This window comes from Coregonus clupeaformis, chromosome 2, assembly GCF_020615455.1.
Source record: "Coregonus clupeaformis isolate EN_2021a chromosome 2, ASM2061545v1, whole genome shotgun sequence".
Classification (NCBI taxonomy): Eukaryota; Metazoa; Chordata; class Actinopteri; order Salmoniformes; family Salmonidae; genus Coregonus; species Coregonus clupeaformis.
This window is the reverse complement of record NC_059193.1, coordinates 24,584,723-24,596,938: the sequence shown is the minus strand read 5'-3', so window position 1 is coordinate 24,596,938 and position 12,216 is coordinate 24,584,723. Positions and strand designations below refer to the sequence as shown.

Below are 12,216 nucleotides of genomic sequence, written 5' to 3'. Positions count from 1 at the left end.
GGACAGATACTCCAATCTCCACTGTGGAGCTTTGCAGCTCCTTCAGGGTTATCTTTGGTCTCTTTGTTGCCTCTCTGATTAATGCCCTCCTTGCCTGGTCCATGAGTTTTGGTGGGCGGCCCTCTCTTGGCAGGTTTGTTGTGGTGCCATATTCTTTCAATTTTTTAATAATGGATTTAATGGTGCTCCGTGGGATGTTCAAAGTTTTGGATATTTTTTTATAACCCAACCCTGATCTGTACTTCTCCACAACTTTGTCCCTGACCTGTTTGGAAAGGTCCTTGGTCTTCATGGTGCCGCTTGCTTGGTGGTGCCCCTTGCTTAGTGGTGTTGCAGACTCTGGGGCCTTTCAGAACAGGTGTGTATATATACTGAGATCATGTGACAGATCATGTGACACTTAGATTGCACACAGGTGGACTTTTTTTAACTAATTATGTGACTTCTGAAGGTAATCGGTTGCACCAGATCTTATTTAGGGGCTTCATAGCAAAGGGGGTGAATACATATGCAGGCACCACTTTTCCGTTATTTATTTTTGTTGAAGCAAGTTATTTTTTTCATTTCACTTCACCAATTTGGACTATTTTGTGTATGTCCATTACATGAAATCCAAATAAATATCAATTTAAATTACAGGTTGTAATGCAACAAAATAGGAAAAATGCCAAGGGGGATGAATACTTTTGCAAGGCACTGTAGATGTTCTCAGGTGAATCATGCTTTTAAATTAACTTTAGTTCAGTGCACTGTAGTTTTAGAAAATGTTACTATTTTATTGGTTGTCAGGCCTTACAACAGTCCCATTTAGTCACATTTAATCCATGTCTACACCTGATTGGAGTATTATAATAAAGAAGTGTTATGATGCATTTCCAGGAAAATGTATTTTACCTCATGAATTAAACATGCTGTGAATCATGCCTATTATTTAAAATGTATCATGTTGACTATGAAATAAGTTGATCTCGATTATGAATTTGGCAACATTGGCAAATTTACGTGTGGTTATTCAAGTTCAAATATCCTTTACCTGTGTAGAAAATATAAATATTTGCCATCGAGATGGTAACGATGTACTCCATTGTCAAAGTCCGAGGTACCATAAATGTATTTTTATTTCGATGGTTTGAATAAAACAATGTACTGGTAGGGACAAACAGAGCACTGTAAATAAAATGTTAAAGTTTTGTCCAAAAAGTTTATGATCACTGAGCACATTCAGAGTTGATGGGAGATGTATTAGATGATAAGAAGCATTTGACTGAAGTTGTTCATATTGTATGGTATTGGGTTTGGAGAATTGCCAGTAATTACACATGCCTTTATCTGTAATTTAGGCTTTACCATTACTTTTTTTTCTAAAAGAAAGCTTGTGAAGCAACTGAATGTGACAATTTGGTGTTGATGTGCCTTTTTAATAAAGCCATTTATATTTCTGGTATTACTGAGTTTTAACTGTCTTTCTCTATGGTGATTATTATTAAAGTTCACAGACCAAAAAAAAGGATAATTAAAGTGGCAGTATGTAACTTTTTGGGCGACCTGACCAAATTTACATAGAAATGTGAGCTATAGATTTATCGTTCTACTTGAAAGCAGAGCGATTACTGCATAGTGCAGCTTTAAGAGATCAAATTAGTTAAGACTTTGTAGCTATGCCAAATGATGATACCCAAACCAAGAGAATACATGCTGGTGGGAGGAGCTATAGGGTAGACTCATTGTAATGGCTGGAATGGCATTCTGGGAACTGAGTCAAACGTGGTTTCCATATGTTTGATGTTTTTGATATCTTTCTATTGATTCCATTCCAGCAATTACAATGAGCCCATTCTCCTATAGCTCTTTTTTTTTTAAATGAGAAGGTATATGAAAATACTTATGTCTTATATCTTCTTGATTTGATAGTACCTATTGTAGGCCTAAATCATGAAAAATGTAGAGCTCAATGATCTAGCTCTGCTCAATGTATCATGTTTAGCGCTACTCTGCTCTGCTGAATGCTCTTGCCTGCAATGCTATTCTTCAGTTAGCCTCCAACACATTAGTTGGCAGCATTGTTGGTGGCGCTCTCACCAGTGAGTGTTTCTGGTTCATCCAAGATGGCTGCGCCCTGAGCGTTAGGTAAATTGTAAAGTGTGAAGGTGCTTCTGCTTTGAGCATTGAATAACGGACAGGTACGGTAAAAGGGACACTTTTTTAAAAAAACTTCAATTTAAGTGTCTGCTAGCTAGATTAGTTTGTCATCTCGTTTTATTGTGTATATTATTTACTTACCGTTAGCTAGCTAGCTAACGATAGCTCCTATTCTGCAATGTAGCTAGCACGAGCTGACACTAACTAGCAAAATGAGAATATTAGCTAAATGTGTGCGTCTTTACGCTGATGCTCAAACCTGTATTGTATGCATATTTCTATGGTTGGTGTCGTGTGCAGGAATTAGCAGGACCACCGTGTTTCAGTTGCATTGACGAGTAGCTAAGTGCATTGTTTGTCAATAATCAAATAAAACACCAAACACACTTTACAGACATCAAGCCTTCTATCACCGTGACATCACTCGAACTCTCCAGTACAGTATCAGTAATGTACTAGTTATTTGTCTTCCGTCTTTGAAGAACTGAAGGGAATACAAAATGGTATTTGCACCTGAACTAACCACCTCTCCCTGTCTCAGTAACTGTCCTTGTCTTCTTTCCTTCATTCTGCACTCATCTAATAACACTGAAAGCAATGGTGGATGCTAATTGGGAATTAGCTTTACACTGCTTCTCAGCTCATTCTCATCAGTGTATATGAGGGAAAAGAGACGAGGGAGCCTGGGGTGTATTCATTAGTCGGATTACATTGCAAAACGTTTGGTCTGTAACAAAACGTTTTGCACCAAAAACCGTTTACCATTTACTCTGAAGTAAACGGGTGTATTCATTACGTCTTGCAACGGAAACGTTTACCGTTTTAGGAACCAAATAGAAGCTCTCGTTTTCTTTGCTAAACGTTTTCCGTTTGGAGTAAACTGTTTCAATTGGAAAACATTTAGCAACATACCAAATATTTTGCAACGGAATCTGGCTAATGAATACACCCCTAAGGTGCACCCCTAGTTATAATATAAGGTCTGAACAGGACCCCATGGGCTTGTTCAGGTAATTGAAACATGCACCGCGCTGCAGATGTAAACTGGAGCAGCCCCCGAGGCCTCATTTATAACCGTTGCGTAAATTTCGCACTAAACTATTGCGTGCACCATTTCTGAAAAGTCTGCGCATACCAAAATATTTATTAACTTGGCGCACGCCATTCATACGCATGTTTCCCGTTATAAATCAGAACTGTTGTAAAACTGTGCGCGTGGGAACGAGCATTGAAACTCCACCTTTTATGGTGAAAATAATGCCCTTTATTTGCTGTATAATTTTGGAGCTATTGGCATTATGCCATGACATGCAAAATACGAATTGTTTAATATTTACATTGCCTTCAGAATGTATTCATACCCCATGACTTATTCCACATTTTGTTGTGGAACAGCCTAAATTCAAAATATATGTTTTATTTATTGTTATTTCACCCATGTACACACAATACCACATATTGACAGTGAAAACATGTTTATAGAAATTTTTGCAAATGTTTTAAAATGAAATACAGATATCTCATTTACATAAGTATTCACAACCCTGAGTCAGTACTTTGTAGAAGCACATTTGGCAGCAATTACAGCTGTCTTTCAGGGTAAGTATCTGAGCTTTCCACACCTTTTCACCACATCTTTTCTAAATTCTTCAAGCTCTGTCAAATTGGTTGTTGATCATTGTTAGACTACCATTTTCAGGTCTTGCTATAGATTCTAATGTAGATTTTAAGTCAAAACTGTAACTCGGCCACTCAGGGACATTCACTGTCTTCTTGGTAAGCAACTCCATTGTAGATTTGGCATTGTGTTTTAGGTTACTGTCTTGCTGAAACATTAATTAATTTCCCAGTGTCTGGTGGAAAGCAGACTGAAGCAGGTTTTCCTCTAGGATTTTGCCTGTACTTAGCTCCATTCCGGTTCTTTTTTTATTCTGAAAAACTACCCAGTCCTTAACGATTACAAGCATACCCATAACATGATGCAGCCACCACTATGCTTGAAAATATGGAGAGTGGCACTCAGTAATGTATTGGATTTGACCCAAACATAACACTTTGTATTCAGGACAAAAAGTGAATTGCTTTGTCACATTTTTTGCAGTATTACTTTAGTGCCTTGTTGCAAACAGGATGCATTTTTGGGATTTTTTAAAATTATGTACAGGCTTCCTTCTTTTCACTCTGTCAATTAGTATTGTGGAGTAACTACAATGTTGATCCATCCTCTTTTTTCTCCTATCACAGCCATTTAAACTCTGTAACTGTTTTAGAGTCACCATTGGCCTCATGGTGAAATCCCTGAGCGGTTTCCTTCCTCTCTGGCAACTGAGTTATGAATGACGCCTGTGTCTTTGTAGTAACTGGGTGTATTGAAACACTATCTAAAGTGTAATAACTTCACCATGCTCAAAGGGATATTCAATGTCTGCTTTTTATTTTATTTTTTACCCATCTACCAATGGGTGAAATTCTTTGATAGGCATTGGAAAACCTCCCAGGTCTTTGTGGTTGAATCTGTTTTAAATTCACTGCTCGGCTGAGGGACCTTACAGATAATTGTATGTGTGGGGTACAGAGATGAGAGTCATTCAAAAATCATGTTAAACACTTATTGCAAACAGTGAGTCCATGCAACTTATTATGTGACTTGTTAAGCAAATGTTTTCTCCTGAACTTATTTAGGCTTGCCATTACAAAGAGTTTGAAAACGTATTGACTCAAGACAGTTCGGCTTTGTATGGGGTATTGTGTCTAGGCCAGTGACAAAAAAATATCTACATTTAATCCATTTTAAATTCTGTCTGTAACACAACAAAATGTGGAAAAAGTCAAGGGTTGTGAATACTTTCTGAAGGCACTGTAGTTTATCAATAGATTATTGGGTTTATATTCCGTGCCTTGGTATAGGGTCTTAGGAGCACGACATCATTGCCTATTTAATCTATCACACAGCAATACTGTAGCCTAGCCATACTGTAAAATACTGTCCATAAACTACCAGTCTATTTACTGTGTAGGCAGATTTTTTTTTATCTTTAGCAGTAATTTATGCTGTATCTGGATAAGGACTGTTTTCTCTTTCAGAAACGGACAATGTCAAATTGTCGTGGACCTGTTAGCAGAACGTTTTGAATTCAACAATGTTTTGCATCGACTATTCCCCCAACCTAAACATTATGGACTGCCCGCAAATTCTGAAACATTGTAGACGACTCCAAAAAATTGTATTACAGTACTTACAATAGCATACATAGGCCTACTTCAATGTATACTGAACAAAAATACAGTATAAAGCAACATGCAACAATTTCAAAGATTTTACAGAGTTACAGTTCATAGAAGGAAATCAGTCAATTGAAATAAATTCATTAGGCCCTAATCAATGGAGTTCACATGACTGGGCAGGGGCCCAGCCAATCCAATCAGAATGAGTTTTTCCCCACAAAAGGGCTTTATTACAGACAGAAATACTCCTCAGTCCCCAGCACAATGTGCACCTTTGTAAAGATCATGCTGTTTAATCAGCTTCTTGATATGACACACCTGTCAGGTGGATGGAGTATCTTGGCAATGGAGAAATGCTCACTAACAGGAATCTAAACAAATGTGTACACACAATGTTACAGAAATAAGCTTTTTGTGCGTATGGAAAATGTCTGGGATCTTTTATTTCAGCTCATGAAACATGGGACCAACACTTTACATGTCGCTTTTATACACTACATGACCAAAAGTATGTTAACACCTGCTCATCGAACATCTCATTCCAAAATCATGGGCATTAATATGGAGTTGGTCCCCCAACACAATCAAAAAGATATAGCTGGGCACTTTTGGTGTTTCAAAGTAGAAGTTGCCAATGAGAAGCTGTTGTTCTATGTAGTGTAGCTGGGTTTGTATAAGGGCAATTTCAGCATTTGCAAAATCTAAACTTTAATGTCTCACAGAATGGTCAAACAAAATAGAAATGAAACTTTTGATGTGTGTCTATAGTACCCCTTGGGGGAAGTGTACTGTTCCTTCAGAAAGTATTCACACCCCTTGACTTTTTCCACATTCTGTGTTACAAAGTGGGATTAAAATGGATTTAATTGTCTTTGTCAACGATCTACAAAAAATACTCTAATGTCAAGGTGGAAGAAAAATTCTAACATTAAAAAAAAAAATGTATGAAAAATAACACTAATATACACATGACCAAAAGAGTGTGGACACCTGCTATCCAACATCTCATTTCAAAATCATGGGCATTAATATGGAGTTGGTCCCCCCTTTGCTGCTATAACAGCCTCCACTCTTCTGGGAAGGCTTTCCACTAGATGTTGGAACATTGCGGTGACTTGCTTCCATTCAGCCACAAGACCATTAGTGAGGTCGGGCACTGATGTTGGGCGATTAGGCCTGGCTCGCAGTCTGGGAAGGCTTTCCACTAGATGTTGGAACATTGCGGTGACTTGCTTCCATTCAGCCACAAGACCATTAGTGAGGTCGGGCACTGATGTTGGGCGATTAGGCCTGGCTCGCAGTCGGCGTTCCAATTCATCCCAAAGTTGTTCGATGGGGTTGAGGTCAGGGCTCTGTGCAGGCCAGTTAAATTCTTTACACCAATCTCGACAAACCATTTCTTTATGGACCTCGCTTTGTGCACAGGGGCATTGTAATGCAGAAACAGGAAAGGGCCTTCCCCAAACTGTTGCCACAAAGTTGGAAGCACAGAATCGTCTAGAATGTAATTGTATGCTGTAGCGTTAAGATTTCCCTTCACTGGAACTAAGGGGCCTAGCACGAACCATGAAAACAAGCCCCAGACCATTATTCCTCCTCCACCAAACCTTACAGTTGGCACTATGCATTCGGGAAGTTAGCGTTCTCCTGGCATCCGTCAAACCCAGATTTGTCCGTCGGACTGCCAGATGGTGAAGCGTGATTCATCACTCCAGAGAACATGTTTCCACTGCTCCAGAGTCCAATGGTGGTGAGCTTTACACCACTCCAGCCAACGCTTGGCATTGCACATGGTGATCTTAGGCTTGTGTGCGGCTGCTCGACCATGGAAACCAATTTCATAAAGCTCCTGACGAACAGTTCTTGTGTTGACGTTGCTTCCAGAGGCAGTTTGGAACTCGGTAGTGAGTGTTGCAACCGAGTACAGACGATTTAAACGCGCTGCACGCTTCAGCACTCGGCGGTCCCGTTCTGTGAGCTTGTGTGGCCTACCACTTCGCGGCTGAGCCGTTGTTGCTCTTAGATGTTTCCACTTCACAATAACAGCACTTACAGTTGACCGGGGCAGCTCTAGCAGGGCAGACGTTTGACAAACTGACTTGTTGGAAAGGTGGCATCCTATGATGTGCCATGTTGAAAGTCACTGAGCTCTTCAGTAAAGCCATTCTACTGCCACTGTTTGTCTATGGAGATTGCATGGCTGTGTGCTCGATTTTATACACCTGTCAGCAACGGGTGTGGCTGAAATAGCTGAATCCACTAATTTTGAAGGGGTGTCCACATACTTTTGTGTGTATATATATATATATATATATATATATATATATGTGTGTGTGTGTGTGTATATATATATGTATGTGTGTGTGTATGTATATATATATATATATATGTGTATGTATATATATATATAGTGTATTTTTGTTCAGTATAGATCAGCTGTTAAATTCGACTGTATACCGGTATTATAAACTGCACTGCCTATGATATTAAACTTAAAATACATATAGGCTAGGCCTATCTATTTACTAGGCTACTAGGTCCAATTAAATTAGAGATGCACATGGTAATTTGTTGTAGGCTATGGCACCTTCGGGAATATGAACCCATCACGGCCAGAAAAGGTGAGGAATATATTCTGAGATGGTTATTAAAATAAATAGGAAAAAGATTCCTATGTCCTTCTCACTAATGGTAAATGGCAGCGTTCTTGTTAATACTTTTTTGTTTTGTATGAATAAGATTTATATCCCCCATTTGCACAAAATACTTACTCTCCAGCTTGCAATACAATATTTCAACCACTAGCAGATGCATGGTCTAAAGTTTGCGGTGAGGTGAGCACATTCTCATGTCAAGTTACATTTTTATAAATGCCAACTTTTGCGTGAACTGGCGCATGCACATTTTGGGGAATATTTGTACTTAAGCTTGGTTTATAAATGAGGCCCTAGGAAAAGATCAGAGGCCCGTCAGCCCAGATTCTAGCCAAAGTCTATTAGCAGCAGCAGCTGCCTGACATGATCACTATTTTGAGATATCAGCTTGATCAATATTAAGCTTGGGCTTGGTAGAGTGATCTATAGCCTTGTCTAGACATTGTCAGTTAGCATTTTGCGAGCATTTCTCCAAGACTTTACTTGAGTTCTTTGTCTGGCCTTCAGAATGCCTGACACTGACTTTACTGCAATAGATATTCAGCTACGGGGCTGCAGAGTTTTAAAGACTGAATGCTAATGTGTGAAAAATGCTAACCAAATAGTTATGTCTTCTAACTAGACATCTTAACAAAGTCATATCATAATAGTTTGCCTATCAAAGCCTTACAGCATATGTTAGGTGCGTTCTCATTTGTTTTACATGGCAGGATTGTTGTTTAGATAGACGATCCCATCTGTGTCAAATAGCTGTCCATTCCAGAGTTCTCAGATGACTGTGAAAACCACAGTGCAAAATTTGGAGTTGAAATGGATAGACCATGGCAGCTCTGGTCACTATTTCAGTGTTATGCTCATTTAGGTTGCACCTCCGAAGAATGACGAAGGCTACTTATACATATTCACGAATTGGGTGTGGGAATTTCCATGTGGAGTTGATTAAACATCAACACATAGGGCACTGACAGCTGTCAGTGGAGCTAGCTAGCTAACCTTATCTACACAGATCGAACAATAAGACAGATATTTCACTGGATGTATAAATATGAAGCATCCGCTTGGCGTTTCCACTCACTACCAAATATGGTGGTGAGAGGAAGCCCAGTGGCCGGCAGTGGTAGCAGATTTTGGCTGACATTCTGCTAATGTTCTCATTGACTAAACATTTGATCTCAATACAGTTTTCTGTTCCCAAAATTAAAATATGTTACGAACAGAGTGGACTACGTTTTTTAGACTTTACTCTTTGCCAAAGTTTCCAAAAGTTGCATTGTTTAGAAGAAGCGCAAGGGTGAATTGAGTTATTGCAAAAGTGCACTTCACCAAGTAGGCATTCCCTAACGGAAATATGCAAATATATGTTAGAACGTGCCAATAGGATACTGCTAGCTCCTGCTTGGCTCTGCCCCCTCCTTGCTTGTTCTGCCCACTATGACTCATTTGTTCCATTGGAATCGACAGGGTGTGGTCTATCTTGGGTTAGTTATGAACATTTTGATATCTTGCTAACTTTATCTAGCTAGCTAATGTGATGCTGTTGCTGTTTTTGTTTTAACTACACCATATTCAAATGATTAGCCAGCTGGCTCTATGGCTGGTTCTGGAACTGGATTTGTCATAAGCATTGATTTAGGGAGAATTTCGCCACAGATGGAAACCGCTGGCCTATCTTTGACTTCATCATCAATTGTCATCTGAAGTTTTGGCATCTTCCATAAATTGCGGCCGTGAATCCGCCATATAAATAGTTAGAAATAATAAAATGACCCTCTGCCCGGTAATTTGGATAACTATTGAAAGATGGTTTATATGCGTTTTTCAATTGTAATGGAAACAGTGCAACCGTTGGTAGGTAGGCTGCTGGCAGGCTGCGGTACAGCAAAGCCAAGTCAGCCCGTGCTAACGGTTCTCACAGGGGAAGTGAAATGATAGGCTACAATGATTTCGCTCATGATCATTCACGTCGCAAATGACATGTAACTAAAAATTCCTTTAATTTTCTTTCGGGGTGCCTTTTCATTATCTGGATAGACACTTGTGGTTTCTAGCTAACGTTACACCAAGCAAAGCAGTGGTGCGTGTAGTGAAGCAAAGCTTTAGTGGTCAAAACCATTCATCTTGGGGCAACGGGGGGAGCAGGTTTGCAAAATGCTATCATATCACGCAATTATACCATTTATAAAATGGTCATTTATACACTCAGTGGCAAGTTTATTAGGTACACCACCCCGTTGAGGAGTGGAAAAACATGAACTGTTCCGATTAATCCCGGTTCCTGTGGCGTCATGCTAATGGCAGAGTCAGGATTTGGCGTAAACAGCAGAAGTCCATGGCCCCATCCTGCCTGATGTCAATTGTACAGGCTGATGGTGTGGGGAATGTATTCCTGTCACACGTTATGGTCCCTTGATATTGAGCAACGTTTGAACGCCACAGCATATCTGAAAGTCGTTGCTGACCAGTTGCATCCCTTCATGGCTAAAGGGGGGTCCGACCCGGTTCTAGATGGGTGTACTTAATAAACTGGCCACGTTTGTGTGTATACAGTATATAAATAAAATACAGACTAGCAAAAAATAAGTGAAAATTGACAAATGTTCGGGTAAAATGTTTGAAGTGGAGGTGCAAAAACATACGTTTCTCTCCCTTTTTATTTTGCTCCATGGCTCAGGCAGTCAAGTGAACACAAGGCTGTTGGGCTCATCTCAGTCACGAAGAGGAATAACTTTGCAGCTGTTTCTGATTAATAAACCTGCTGGTGTGTGGTAACGTTTAAATTAAAACCCAGCCCTGAAACGAAACGTAGGCTGAAAAGAATGTGTATGTCATATCATAGGAAAATACACTGCATTCACCCGGATTTGCATGAAGTGAGCAGTTCGGATTTGTCACTTCATGCCCAAATAGATCATAATTTGACTAAAACGAGTCTCATTGACTTAAAAAGTTGTGCAACCTCATGGCTAAACTCTGGCCGTAGTCTTTTATTTTGCTTTGTTCTTTTCTTCATCTTATCTATGTTCATATCGGTATTGATCACAACTTCAAGACCTCCTTTGCATTTAATTGATGGGCTAAACTATCTTAATCTCATCAAGACCTATGGTGTGATTCAGTGGGGTTCTATTGACTTTTGTGGTAACAATTAATTGCTCTGCATAACATCACAATGTTTGACTTGCAAAGCTTTATGCACTCAGAGAACATGTAAGACCGGCGTCCCTCTTTCTGGCTTTGACTGATTACTGAGGCTAGGAGCATACAAGGCCCCAAGCCTTTGTGTGTTGTTTGCAGAAATATCTTCAAATTATGTCCCAATTTGTCTGTTGTTCCATAATACATAGGTTAATGCACTCCTTTGATCAATGTTTGGCCAGGAAAAGAAAGTCGATTCCTAATTTGTTAATGATTATCCAGCCTCAAGTGTTTTAGCATGCTCATCAATGGTATGTTGGCTCTAGAAGCACAGCAGGTGCAGAAATAGCAATACACATATCACCTTCAAATAATGTATCAGCTACATATCTCTATAGAATATTGAGTCACAAAGAGAGGTGTGATTTATGAATGCAAAATGCAGTATTGTGAAATGTTGTTGCTGTTATCTAGGTCAGTGCTTCACCAGCCCTCTGTGCTTGGCCTTCTGATGAACAATTTCATTTTTAGCGGGAACTGCTGTTTTCATTATTCATACTCGGGCTTGAGTTGTGGTGCATGAAAGCATGACACTGTCATTTCCTCACACTACTATTCCCAACTATTCCCAAATTCCCATATTTGGAGTACTAACCCCACATTCGCTGCCATTCCAAATTATTGTCTAGTATGTTTTACAATAATTCCACTTCTTGCCTTGCATGTCAGTGTGTCTTGGCGTATGTGTTTTAGGATGATGGTCCATTTAAAAAAGGAATAGAACTCTAAGGGAGTTTGTCAGTTTCCGCAGGTGTTTTGTTAATTCATTTGAAGTTCTGTGGTTTTTCTTTGATCGTTGCTTTTTTCCCCACCTGAAATTGGGCAGATTACCCTGCTCTATGCATGCTGGACTCTCTATTCTCTATTTCTGACTCGCTCCCTAATCGATTTGAGCTGCTACATGATTATTTTACAGTGGAATTACACGTTATGTGAGTAGCATGAAATTGACTGCTGAAATGTAGTGGCAGGCGTGAGTGATATTTTCAAGGAAGGGGCTAGA

At 39.5% G+C, this 12,216-nt stretch overlaps 1 protein-coding gene across 3 annotated transcripts in view; it reads left to right on the top strand.

Annotated features, from left to right (window-relative positions):
• The first annotated feature begins 2,048 nt into the window (after nt 1–2,048).
• LOC121531988 (39S ribosomal protein L11, mitochondrial-like) overlaps nt 2,049–12,216 on the top strand; it is a 53,799-nt gene continuing 43,631 nt past the window's right edge. Inside the window, exon 1 of one of the 3 annotated variants that reach the window (XM_041837622.2) lies at nt 2,049–2,127. The gene's annotated coding sequence lies outside the window, so the exon portion shown is untranslated. Of the gene's footprint in view, nt 2,181–9,473; nt 9,497–12,216 lie in introns of those variants that run through there. The other 2 variants (XM_041837617.2, XM_041837630.2) reach the window with 2 other exon arrangements.